We start from the raw sequence: 14,238 nt of genomic DNA on the forward strand, positions 1-14,238 counted from the left end.
TGTTCCCCGAATGAGGACATACAAAAAACTCCTAAACCCATTAAAGGGTAAAAATGTAATTGATGTTCAACAAATAAAAAACAGATATAATACGGATGAACAAATGATAAAGCTTGGGTTGCTGAATATTTGATCCCTTACTTTAAAAGCACTCATTGTTAATGATATGATTACAGACTATAATCTAGATTTGCTGTGTTTGACAGAAACCTGGCTAAAACCAAACGATTACATTACTTTAAATGAGTCCACCACACAAGATTACTGTTATAAACATGAACCTTGTCTGAAAGGCAAAGGGGGAGGTGTTGCTGTAATTTATAGTAATATCTTCAGAATTACTGAGAAGTCTTGTTTTAAATATAATTCTTTTGAAGTGTTGTTGCTAAATGTAACACTATCTAGTGTAAATGATAAATCACGTTTAACATTTGTGCTGGCTACTGTATACAGGGCACCATACAGACTTTATCAAAGAATTTGCTGATTTTCTATAAGAGTTAGTATTGGCTGCAGATAAAGTACTAATTGTTGGTGATTTTAATATACATGTAGATAACGAAAAAGATGCATTGGGATTGGCATTTAAAGACATTCTGAACTCAATTGGAGTTAGACAACATGTGTCAGGACCTACTCATTCTCGTAATCATACTCTAGATCTAATATTATCACATGGAATCAATGTTGATGCCATTGAAATTCTGCAGCAGAGCGATGACATCTCAGATCATTATCTAGTCTCGTGTAAACTTCATTTAGCCAAAGCTGCAAAGTTGACTCCGTGTTACAAATATGTTAGACCTATCACTTCTGCCACTAAAGATTGCTTTATTAATGATCTTCCTGATCAGTTTCATCATCTCAGCATCCCAGATAGCTTAGAAGAACTAGATATTGCGACAGAAACTTTTAACTCTCTCTTTTCCAGCACTTTAGACACAGTTGCTCCTTTGCGCTTAAAGAAGATTAAAGAAAATAGTCCAACGCCGTGGTACAATGAGCACACTCTTAAGAGAGCAGCCAGAAAAATGGAGCGCAACTGGAAGAAAACAAAACTAGAGGTATTTCATATTTCATGGAAAGAGAGCTCGATGGCATACAGAGAAGCCTTAAAAGCTGCTAGATCTGCTTATTTTTCAAACCTATTAGAAGAATATAAACAAAACCCTAGGGGCCCTATTTTAACGATCTGAAACGCAAGTGTCAAAGCGCAAGTAACTTTGTGGGCGGGTCTTGGCGCTGTTGCTATTTTCCCAGCGGGATAAATGACTCTTGCGCCAGGCGCAAATCTAAAATGGGTTGGTCTGAAGTAGCTTCATTATTCATAGGTGTGGTTTGGGCGTAACGTGAAATAAACCAATCAGAGCGTCATCTCACATTCCCTTTAAGAGCAGACGCGCTTTGTTCTAAAGCGGATTCCTATTATAACGGCGGATTTGCCAGACGCGCGCCAGGAGCGGTTCACAGCCAAGGAGACCAACGCTCTCGTCAGGGACGTTGGGGATGGAGAAACCCACCCAAATTAACTTCGGTTAAAAAGGTGTATGATAATTTGGGTAAATGTGTAAGCTAGATGTATGCTTTTATAATAAATTGTCTATCTATCTATCTATCTATCTATCTATCATAATAATGTATGATTTGCAAAAATGAAAACTGCTGCTTCTGTGTAGATGAGAGAATCAAAGTGTATGCGCGTTGTGCACACGCTACATTGATTATGGCCAAGCATGGGCCCTTAAAATAGCATATGAATAACATGCGCAACGCGCCACTGACTTTAAACTATTTTTTCCTGGTTAGTGGCGCAATTGTTTTCTAAACCTGCAAAATAGCATGAAGGAACGTTTGCGCCGGAACACGCCTCCTTTTTTGCGCTGAACCGCCCAGGGAGCGCAAGTTCATTCCCTAGTTTAGCGACGTGCTTCTGTGGAGGGAAAAGCGCGCTTTGCGCGGGTGCAGAATAGGAATGATACATGCGTCAGTGTACAAAGTCAATTGCGCTGGGTGCAAGATAGGGCCCTAGGTGTTTATTTGAAATAGTGGCTAAACTAACGAAAAATAATTCTTCAACCACAGACGTTTCCAAGCAGCACAGCAGTAATGACTTTATGAACTTCTTTACTAACAAGATTGATAATATCAGGGAGAAAATTATAACTATGCAACCGTCTACTACAGTATCGCATCAGGCAGTGCATTGTAGTCTCCTTGAAGAAAAATTTTATTAATTCGTTGCTATAGGAGAGGAAGAATTTGCTAAACTCGTTAAATCATCTAAATTGACAACATGTATGTTAGACCCTATACCGACTAAGCTACCGAAAGAGATGCTTCCAGAGGTCACGGATCCTCTTCTTGATATCATTAATTCATCTTTGTCACTAGGATATGTACCGAAAACTTTTAAGCTGGCTATGATTAAACCGCTTGTTAAAAAAACTGCAACTTGATCCTACAGAATTAGTCAATTACAGGCCGATCTCGAATCTACCTTTTCTGTCAAAGATACTAGAAAAGCCAGTAGAGTTCTCAACGGGTCGGGTCGGCCCGACAAACCCGACGGGACCCGTGGGTTCGGGCCGGGTTCGGGTCGAAAATATAATCAAATGACTCGGGTTGGGTCGGACCTCGGGCTTAATCTTTTCCGCTCAGTTAAAAAAAAAAAAAAAAAAAAAACATTTATCAATCATCGCTGCTGTTCACCGTAAAGAAAGTCTGGCTGCTGCGTGCAACGTGCATCATGGAGAGGGGCGGGGGCAGACCTGACGCCGCTGCGTGCACGCCTTTAGCCTGGAAAAGAAGATGGAGTTGGTGAAAAGTAAACTTGCCGCAGGTGAATTCACCGTCGCTACTACAGCCTATTTATATATTTAAAGTTTATTGTTTCAGTTGTTTGTATTGTTTGTATTGTTAAAAGGCGTGAACATTAAAGGTTGATTTGAATTCCCGTCTGCTGGTCATGATAATACGTGTATGAGAAAAAAAAAAAATCCGTCGGGCCGCGGGCCGGGTTCGGGCAGATAATTTATGTTGATGTGTCGGGTTACATCGGGTCCGGGCTTTAAAAGCCACGGGCCGGGTCGGGTCGGGTTGTAATTTTCAGGCCCGTTGAGAACTCTAAAAGCCAGTATCCTCACAACATGTTCCTTTTTAGAAAGAAATTATGTCTGCGAGGATTTCCAGTCAGGTTCTCTTACGAGAGTACTCTTGTGTTGCGTAAGTTTAGCTTACGCTACAGGAAAAACGACACTCGGTTACTAACGTAACCTCATTTCTCTCTAGAGAGGGAACGAGTGTTGCGTAAGTTTAGCTTACGTTATGGGAAAAACTCCTTTTTCTCAAGAATACTGAAGCCAAAAATTATCCTTAATTTTTAATAATTTAAAACGCATTTGCTACAGCAGCAGCCCTAGGCGAGGCAGCTCGCGCGCCCATAGGCTGCTCTGCGGCAACTGCTGCAACCTATCAGCGACTTCAGCACCAATGGGAAGGCTTCCCTGCGCCACGTCATGGCCTGCCAATATGGGTGTGGCCTAAGCCTATAAATACCCATCTCTGAGGTTGCACTATGATTTCAGTCGACTGGAAGCGAAACCATAATGTAGCACAAGCACGGCAGGCTACACAACACTCGTTCCCTCTCTAGAGAGAACCGAGGTTACGTTAGTAACCGATTGTCATTCTCTTACGAGAGTACTCTTGTGTTGCGTAAGTTTAGCTTACGCTATGGGAACCCAATGTAAAACGCTGTGCATGCTAAGTGTCCAACACAAATGTCCCAAGGGCAGAATGCCCAGGGCTCATGTATGAGTGGAAAGACGCATAGCGGCAAAAGGGGCGTGACGACTCGGAAACATGAAGATAGGTGCTTACACAAATATACAGTTAAGACAATATATCAGCCTTGAACTGCATAGGCCCACAGGACATTGCAATATATATCAACAGTCTAAGCAAACTGGGTTGGGTAGACATAGTTAATACTGCATAATTAGACTGAGAACAGCCTAGCCTGTAGGGCAGGCACGTCCAGGTTGTAAAACCTTATGAATGTAGACAGGGAGGCCCAGCCTGCTGCCATACAAATGTCTTGAAGTGAAACCCCGCTCATCCAAGCCCATGACAAGGCCATGCCTCTAGTCGAGTGGGCTCTAACGCCCAAGGGGCAATCTAGACCCTTGGAGGCGTAAGCTGACGCAATAGCATCAACTATCCATCTGGACAGGGTCTGTTTCGAGGTGGCTAGCCCTTTAACGCGACCACCGAAGGAAATGAAAAGCTGCTCTGTCTGCCTGAAGCCAGTGGAGCGTTCCACATAAATCCTCAAGGCCCTAACTGGGCAAAGGAGATTAACCCCGTCCTCACCGCAGGATGCAGGGAGGGCTGATAGGGAAATAACTTGCGCTCTAAACGCAAGCACCTTCGGAACGTAACCATGTCTTGGTTTGAGGATGACCTTAGAGTCATTAGCCCCAAATTCCAGACAGGTAGCACTCACAGAGAGCGCTAAGTCGCTCACCTGTTTTACTGAAGCCATTGCCAGCAGAAAAATGGTTTTGAAGGAGAGGTATTTTAGCTCCACCGCATGTAAAGGTTCAAATAGGCTACCTTTCATGGCCTCCAGGACCGTAGAAAGGTCCTAAATTGGAACCGATGGAGGTCGAGGAGGCCTCCTAGCACCTCTGAGAAAACGGATTATGAGGTTGTTCTTTCCCAGCGACTGGCAATTCGCAGACTTTGTAAAAGCTGCTATGGCCGCCACATACACCTTGAGCGTGGATGGGGTTCTCCAGTTGTCCAGCAGCTCTTGCAAGAAGGAAAGCACCACCAATACCTCGCCACATAGCGGGTCCAATTCATGAGCTGAACACCATTCAGCGAACACCGACCATTTAGACGTGTAGAGCCGTCTAGTAGACGGAGATCTAGCCTGCATGATCGTGTTCATCACTCCCTTAGGGAGGTGAAATGTTAGTGATTGATCGCCCACACATGTAGAGCCCACAGCTCGGGGTGTGGGTGCCAAATCGCATCCTCGGCCTGAGACAGCAGGTCCTTCCTCAGCGGAATCGGCCATGGGGGTGCGCTCCCCAGCTCCATCAATTCTGGGAACCAAACTTGATTCTCCCAGCGTGGAGCTATCAAAATTATTGACCATTTGCACTCCCTGATTCGCTTGATTACCTGTGGTAACAAGGCGACCGGGGGAAATGCGTATAGAAGACGTCTGGGCCAGTTTAGGGCCAGCACGTCCCTTTCTTTTGAAAAGAATATTGGGCAATGAGCGTTGGCCTGTGATGTGAATAGGTCTACCTCCGCTCTGCCGAAGATGCCCCAAATGTTTTGTACTGCCAGGGGATGCAGGGACCATTCCCCTGGGGGAAGCTTGGCCCTGGACAGCATGTCTGGGCCGACGTTCACGGCGCCCGGAACATGCGCTGCTCTCAGCGAGCGCAAGTTGTGCTGGGCCCATATAAGGAGGCGTTTTGCTCTTGCAAAAAGGCTCCGGGACCTGAGGCCGCCCTGGCGGTTTATATATGACACCACTGACATATTGTCTGTTCTGACTAGAACATGGTGACTCCTCAGCACAGGGAGGAAGAACTGCAGGGCATTCTCGACCGCTTTCATCTCTAGACAGTTTAAGTGTAGGCGCTTTTCTGCGTCTGACCACAGGCCCATCGATGGCCTCCCTTCGTAAAGGGCGCCCCAACCCGTGTTGGAGGCGTCTGTCGAGACTACTTTGACCACTGAGGGTAAACCCAGGTTCACGCCGGACTGATACCAGTCGGCTCTCATCCACGGTTTCAGTCCCGCCGCGCATGTCCGATTCACCATGAGGCGCAGCAAGCCTGATGTCCATGCTTGCGCCGGAGCGCGGCCTCAGCCAAAGCTGAAAGGGGCACATGTATAACAGACCCAGCCGTAGCACCGTCTAGGCTGAGGCCATAAGACACATCATCCTCTGAAACACACTGAGGGGAAGATTCCTCCCCACTATGAATGACGCTGCTAGGCGCTGAATTACTGCTGTGCGCTCTCGTGTTAGGCGCGCCAGCATCGACCTGGAGTCCAACTCTATTCCCAGGAAATACATTGTCTGGCTGGGAGACTGTTTTTGGCCCAGTTGACTCTGAGACCCAGCTGAGTCAAATGGTCTAGCAATAGTGCTTTGTGCCATACCAGTTCTTCCTAACTAAGAAGTAACGGCTGTAGAACCCCGACTTGCTCTCTGCCAAGGGGACGGTAGGTGTGCTACTTCCTGATTCACAGAGGTTTCGACCCGTGCTGTGAAGCGCGGTGGTCTGCGAGCGAATAGTAGCGAATAGCCCCGTTTTACTATCTCTAGTACCCACTTTGAGACCCCTGGGATTGATTCCCACGCTTTCGCGTGAATAGCCAGGGGTAGAATGAAATCTGGGTTCCGGTCGCTGGTATTCAGAGACTCGGGGACCCGGCCATGATGACATGCTTTTTTCATCAAGCTCATGTTCAATGGGGCAGTCAGCACTTCGTGCAGCGGCTTTGTATCTAGCTTCCCGTCCGTGGAACCAGTAAGGTGTTGGATTACAGACGAAGCTGTGCAAGCTCACGGCGGAAGGCATGGAGCGCTTAGCAACACAGATACAGTCGTGTTCATAGGTAGGGGTGGGCACTGTACAGCGGGCGCATTCCCTACATGTAAAACAAGAACGGCAGAAGCCGGTTTGACTGATATGGACCCCGGGGTGGTGTGAGACACTGTGTGGGTAGTGCCTATGAGTAGGGGTGAACACTGGGCAGTGGGCACTTTTCCTACACTCATAGGCCGAGCGGCATGAGCCAGCTTTATTGTTTTTAACCCTGGATGAGTGTGACACAGAGGGGGTAGTGTTTATGTGTAGGTGGAGGCCACTCAGTGAGCACATTTCCTACATACAAAACACCTTCGGCGTGAGCCGGAGAAAGACCAGACATAATGCTGTTTTTGAGATATGTGTGGGTCGCCGTGAGAACGGCATTTGTGTGCAGGCGAGCGAGTTGAGTAACCGGCTCGTTGACTGCTGAATACACTCTTCGAATCGCCTCCGTTGAGGGGACTGAGAGAGCGGGTCGTGCCGATTTCGATGGCAGTCCGGCCGCAACGGGACTCAGCCATCGGCGCCTTCCTAAGGGGGCTAGGAAGACTTAGGAGGCTCAAAGTTCGGCGCGATCTTGGGTCTGGGACCCCGGGCTGGAGGCGGTTGCGTCGGCTGGTGGAGCGCGAGCGCTGACGTTCCTCTCGAGCCTGTCGATGCTGGGCGGCAGGCGGCGGAGGCGGTGGGGGCGCTGGTTTCCGAGCGGACGGCTGCTTCTTAGCGCGGCCCGCTGTGGAACTGGAACGCCGTGGCAGAAAATGTCTCATGGCCTGAGCACCCCTTCTGCACCTCTGAATAGTGGTCCGCAAAGCCCTTCACCGAGGGACCAAAGAGACCCGACGGTGACACAGGAGCATCTAAGAAAGTGGCGCGGTCAGCATCAGACATGTCGGACAGCGTTAACCACAAGTGACGCTCCATAACGGTGAGGGTGGCCATGTTACGTCCGATGGCCTGGGCGGCGGCTTTGGTAGCTCTCAGAGACAGATCCGTCGCACTCCTCAGATCCGTTACACGCTCCGAAGTCGGGCCAGCCTCATCCAGTGAGCGGAGAAGGTTGGCCTGGTGTATTTGCAAAATCGCCATAGCGTATAAGGCGGACGTGGCTTGACGCCGAGGTGGTCCTGCAGGCTTTTGTAGGCAGGCTCGACTTGGACCGCCATCCTGCAGAGGGCGGGCACAAGTGAGTCGCCACGGCTTCCTCGACCGGAGGAACGGAAAGGTATCCTCTTTCTTTGGCGCCGTCAACCGCAGAGAGCGCCGAAGAAACAGAGGATCTCAGCCTGGCCGAATACGGGGCTCCCCACGACCTGGAGAGCTCATCATGAAGTTCAGGGAGGAAGGGAGCGTGCCTCAGAACAGGCGAAGAGCGCCGTCCAGACAGAAAGCAGCCATCCAGCCTGTTGGGCGCGGGCTCCTGGGGCGTGGTCCACTCGATGCCGAGGTCCTCTACGGCCTTCGTGAGGAGGCGGAGAAGCTCAGCATCGACCGAAGCCCTGCCGCTGGACTCACGTGTCGTTGGGGCGGGGTCCGGGACCATTCCTCGCTCCCAGACGCGATGAGAGAGCAGCTGTCATCCTCCATGGCACCCCCGTCTATCTCGTCAAGCACCGCTGAATCGGGGCGCTGACCGCCAGTGAGGGAGACGGGGGCTTCCGAGAGAGAGGCTCGCAGGGAAGCCGCCGGCGAGAGCTCTTTCACCGAAGTTTCCGGTGGCCTCTGCGAACGGCGCTTCTTGCGGCACGGTCCAGCAGGAGGCGTCTGGGGGACGGACCCGGTGGAAAACACTGCCTGTCGAGCCCGCAGGGTCTAGAGAGGCAATGCTTCGCACTCACGGCAGCCGCTGTTAGCGAGCGTGAGGTCCGCGTGTTCCTGGCCCAGGCAGGGAGCGCACAGCACGTGGCGGTCCCCGTCGCTGAGCGTGGCTCGACACAAGCCGCAGGACATGGTGGGCATTGAAAAATGCCGGCTCTTTCAGAGAAAATGTATGTGTCGCAGCGGCCACATGCTGTGCGCTTCCTGCCTGGGCCAGGAACACGCGGACCTCGTGCTCGCTAACGGCGGCCGTCGTGAGTGCGAAGTATTGCCTCTCTCGACCCTGCGGGCTCGACAGGCTCTGTTCTCCACTGAGTCCACTTCATAGATGCCTCCTGCTGGACTGCGCCGTAAGAAGCGCCATTCGCAGAGGCCGCCAGAAACTTCAGTGAAAGAGCTCTCGCCGGCTTCCCTGCGAGCCTCTCTCTTGGAGTCCCCCGTCTCTTTTATCGACGGACAACGCCCCGCTCCGGCGGCGCTTGACGAGATGGACGGGGGTGTCATGGAGGATGACAGCTGCTCGCTCATCGCGTCCGGGAGCGAGGAATGGTCGGGATCCGTCCCGGGGCCCCTTCGACACGTGAGTCCAGCGTCAGGCCTTCGGTTGACGCTGAGCTTCTCCGCCTCCTCACGAAGGCCGTGGAGGACCTCGGCCTTGACTGGACCGCGCCCCAGGAGCCCACGCCTAACAGGCTGGATGACTGCTTTCTGCCAGGACGCCGCTCTTCGCCTGTTCTGAGGCCCGCTCCCTTCCTCCCTGAACTGCACGACTCTGTTTCTTCGGCGCTCTCTGCGGTTGACTGCGCCAAAGAAAGAGGATACCCTCTCCATTCCTCCGGTCGAGGAAGCGGTAGCGACTCACTTGTGTCCGCCCTCTGTGGCATGACGGTCCAAGTCCAGCCTACCCACTAAAGCCTGCCGGACCACCTCCTCCGCGCTACATGCTATGGCGATCTTGCAGATTCATCAGGCCAACCTTCTCCGTTCCTTGGATGAGGCTGGCTCGACTTCTGAGCACGTGACGGACCTGAGGAGTGCGACGGATCTGGCTCTCAGAGCTACAAAAACCGCAGCCCAGGCCATCGGACGTAACATGGCCTCCCTCACCGTTACAGACTCTGACCGCGCCACTTTCCTGGACGCTCCTGTATCACCGTCGGGTCTCTTCGGTCCCTCGGTGAAGGGCTTTGCGGAGCGCTACTCTGAGGTACAGAAGACGAAGGTACTAAGAAGCAGCCGCCCGCTCGGAAATCAGCAGCAGCACAGCAGCGCCAGGGCCGGGAGGAACGTCAGCGCTCGCGCTCCACTAGCCATCGCAGACCGCCTCCTGCAGGGGGCCCCAGGCCCAAGATCGCGCTGAACTTTGAGCCTCCGAAGTCTTCCTAGCCCCCCTAGGAAGGCGCTGATGGCTAAGTCCCGCTGCGACCGGACCGCCATCGAAATCGGCACGACCCGCTCTCTCAGTTCCCTCAGCAGAGCCGACTCGAAGAGTGTATTCAGCAGCCAACGAGCCGGTTTTTCAACTCACTCGCCTGCACACAAACACCGTTCTCACGGCGACCCACATAAATCTCGAAAAGAGCATTATGTCTGGTCATATTCCGGCTCAGGCCGAAGGTGTTTTGTATGTAGGAAATGTGCCCACTACCCAGTGCCCACCCCTACACATAAGCACTACCCTCTCTGTGTGTCACACTCATCTAGGGTCGAATGCAGTTAAGCTGGCTCATGCCGCTCGACCGTTAAGTGTAGGAAAAGTGCCCACTGCCCATTGTTCACCCCTACACATAAGCACTACCCACATAGTGTCTCACACCAGCACGGGGGTCATATCAGTCAAACCGGCTTGTGCCGTTCATATTTCGAGTGTAGGGAATGTGCCCGCTGTACAGCGCCCTTCCTATGAACACAACTGTATCTGTGTTACCAAACACCCCGTGCCTCGTGCCACGAGCTCACACAGCCTCGTCTCTAATACAGCTTCTTCCCGGTTATGCAGCCGGAAGGTTAGTTACGGAGCCGCTGCACGAGGTGCTAACTGCCCCACTGTACATGAACCTGATGAACAGAGTATGTCATCATGGCCAGGTTCCTGAGTCCCTAAATACCAGCGACCGGAGCCCAGATTTCATTCTACCCCTGGCTATTCACGCGAAAGTGTGGGAATCAATCCCAGGGGTCTCAAAGTGGGTACTAGAGATAGTAAAACGGGGCTATTCGCTGCAATTCGCTCGCAGACCGCCGCGCTTCACAGCACGGGTCGAAACCTCTGTGAATCAGGAAGTAGCACACCTACTTTGCGCCGAGATAGCGAATTTGCTAAGGAAAGGAGCGTCCTCAGACGAAGGGGCGTGAGAATTCTGAATTATTTGGACAACTGGCTGATTTTAGCGCAGTCAAGGGAGGAATTGGTATCGCACAGGCCGCTATTGCTGGACCATCTGAAGCAGTTGGGTCTCAGAGTCAACTGGGCCAAAAGCAATTTATCACCTAGCCAGGAAGTGTCCTTTCTGGGGATAGAATTGGACTCCAGGTCGATGTTGGCGTGCCTAACGCGAGAACGCAGGGCAGTAATCCAGCACCTAGCAGCGACATTCTTAGCGGGGAGGAATCTTCCCATCAGAGTGTTTCAGAGGATGTTGGGTCTTATGGCCTCAGCCTCGACGGTGCTGCGGCTGGGTCTGCTACACATGCGCCCCTTTCAGCTATGGCTGAGGCGGTGTGTTCCGGCGCGAGCCTGGACATCAGGCTTGCTGCGTCTCACGGTGAATCAGACTTGCGTGACAGCATTGAAACCGTGGACGAGGACTGACTGGTACCAGTCCGGCGTGAAGCTGGGCTTGCCCCCAGCAGTCAAAGTAGTCTCGACAGACACCTCCAACACCTCCTTTACGAAGGTAGGGCATTTATGGGCCTGTGGTCAGATGCAGAGAAGCGTCTAAACATAAACTGTCTAGAGATGAAAGCGATCGAGAATGCCCTACAGTTTTTCCTCCCAGTGCTGAGGAATCACCATGTTCTAGTCATAACAGACAATATGTCAGTGGTGTCTTACATAAACCGCCAGGGCGGCCTCAGATCTCGGAGCCTTTTTGCAAGAGCAAAACTCCTTATATGGGCCCAGCACAACCTGTGCTCGCTGAGAGCAGCGCATGTTCCGGGCACCCTGAACGTGGGCCCAGACATGCTGTCAAGGGCCAAGCTTCCCCCAGGGGAATGGTCCCTGCATCCCCTAGTGGTACAAAGCATCTGGAACATCTTCGGCAGAGCGGAGGTAGACCTATTCGCGTCACAGGCCAACACTCATTGCCTGATGTTCTTTTCAAAAGAAAGGGACGCGCTGACCCTAGACTGGCCCAGACGCCCTCTCTACGCATTTCCCCCGGTCGTCTTGTTACCACAGGTAATCAAGCGAATCAGGGAGTGCAAATGCTCAATAATTCTGGTAGCCCCGCTCTGGGAGAATCAAGTTTGGTTCCCAGAGTTGATGGAACTGGGGAGTACAGCTCCATGGCCGATTCCGCTGAGGAGGGACCTGTTGTCCCAGGCCGAGGGCGCAATTTGGCACCCATACCCCGAGCTGTGGGCCCTACATGTGTGGGCGATCAATTATTACCATTTCACCTCCCAGAGGGAGTGATGATCACGATCACACTGGCTAGAGCTCCTTCCACCAGGCGGCTCTATGCGTCTAAATGGTCAGTGTTCGCTGAATGGTGTTCAGCTCACGAATTAGACCCGCTACACTGTGAGGTAACGGTAGTGCTTTCTTTCCTGCAAGAGCTGTTGGACAGTGGGAGAACCCCATCCACGCTCAAGGTGTATGTGGCGGCTATTTACGAAACCTGTAAATGGCCAGTCGCTGGGAAAGAATGACCTCATAATCCGTCTTCTCAGGGGTGCTAGAAGGCTGAACCCTCCTCGATCCCCCTCGGTTCCAGTATGGGACCTTTCTACGGTCCTAGAGGCCATGAAAGGTCGCCCATTTGAACCCTTACATGTGGTGGAGCTGAAATACCTTTCCTTCAAAACCGCTTTTCTGCTGGCATTGGCCTCAGTAAAATGGGTGGGGGAACCCGGGAACCCACCCCCCGGTGCTTAGTAAAACGAAGCACTCTCAGTGAGTGCTTCGTGTCTGGAATTTGGGCCTAATGACTCTAAGCTCATCCTCAAACCAAGACATGGTTATGTCCCAAAGTTGCTTGTGACTCCGTTTAGAGCGCAAGTAATTTCCCTGTCAGCCCTCCCTGCACTTGACAGTGAGGATGGGGTTAATTTCCTTTGCCCAGTAAGGGCTTTGAGGATTTACGTAGAGCGCTCCGCTGCCTTCAGGCAGACAGAGCAGCTTTTCGTTTCCTTCGGTGGCCGCGTTAAAGGGTTAGCCACCTCGAAACAGACCCTGTCCAGATGGATAGTTGATGCTATTGCGTCAGCTTACGCCTCCAAGGGCCTGGGTTGTCCCTTGGGCGTTAGATCCCACTCAACTAGAGGCATGGCCTCGTCGTGGGCATGGGCAAGCGGGGTTTCACTTCAAGATATTTGTATGGCGGCAGGCTGGGCCTCCTTGTCTACATTTATAAGGTTTTACAACCTAGAAGTGCCTGCCCTACAGGCCAGGCTGTTCTCAGTCTGCGTATGCTATGTTAACTATGACTACCCAACCCAGTTCGTTAGACTGTTGATATGTTACATTGTCCTATGGGCCTATGCAGTTTGAAGGCTGATATATTGTCTTAACTGTATATATGTGTAAGCACCTATCTTCACAATACCGAGTCGTCCCGCCCGTGTAGCCGCTATGCGTCTATTCCACTTATACATAGCCCCGGGCAAATTGCCCTTGGGAAATTGGTGTTGGAATCTTAGGAATCATTTTACATTGGGTTCCCGTAGCGTAAGCTAAACTTACGCAACACGAGAGTACTCTCATAAGAGAACGACACTCGGTTACTAACGTAACCTCGGTTCTCTCTAGAGAGGGAACGAGTGTTGCGTAACCTGCCGTGCTTGTGCTGCATTATGGTTTCGTTTCCAGTCGACTGAAATCATAGTGCAACCTGAGTGATGGGTATTTATAGGCTAAGGCCACACCCATATTGGCGGGCCATGGCGTAGCGCAGGGAAGGCTTCCCATTGGCACTGATGTCATGGCAGACGCACTGAGCTTATGGGCGCGCGAGCTGCCTTGCCTAGGTCTGCTGCTGTAGCAAATGCGTTTTAAATTATTAAAAACTAAGTATAATTTTCTGCTTCAGTATTCTCGAGAAAAAGGAGTTTTTCCCGTAGCATAAGCTAAACTTACACAACACTCGTTCCCTCTCTAGAGAGAACCGAGGTTACGTTAGTAACTGAGTGTATATTAAGACCGTACCATAGTACTGAGACAGCTCTCATTAGAGTCACAAATGATTTGCTCCTATCATCCGATCGTGGTTGTATCTCACTATTAGTGTTACTCGATCTTAGTGCTGCATTTGACACTATCGACCACAACATTCTTTTAAATAGACTCGAAAATTATGTTGGCATTAGTGGAATTGCATTAGCATGGTTTAAATCATACTTATCTGACCGTTATCAGTTTGTAGCAGTAAATGATGAGATGTCTTATAGATCACAAGTTCACTATGGCGTACCACAAGGCTCAGTACTAGGACCGTTGCTGTTCACTCTGTACATGCTACCCTTAGGAGATATCATTAGGAAGCATGGCATAAGTTTTCACTGTTATGCTGATGATACTCAGCTCTATATTTCTTCACGCCCAGACGAAATTTACCAGTTCACAAAATTAACGGAA

The sequence above is a fragment of the Abramis brama genome (assembly GCF_963993115.1).
Source record: "Abramis brama genome assembly, chromosome: 8".
NCBI classification, from domain to species: Eukaryota; Metazoa; Chordata; class Actinopteri; order Cypriniformes; family Leuciscidae; genus Abramis; species Abramis brama.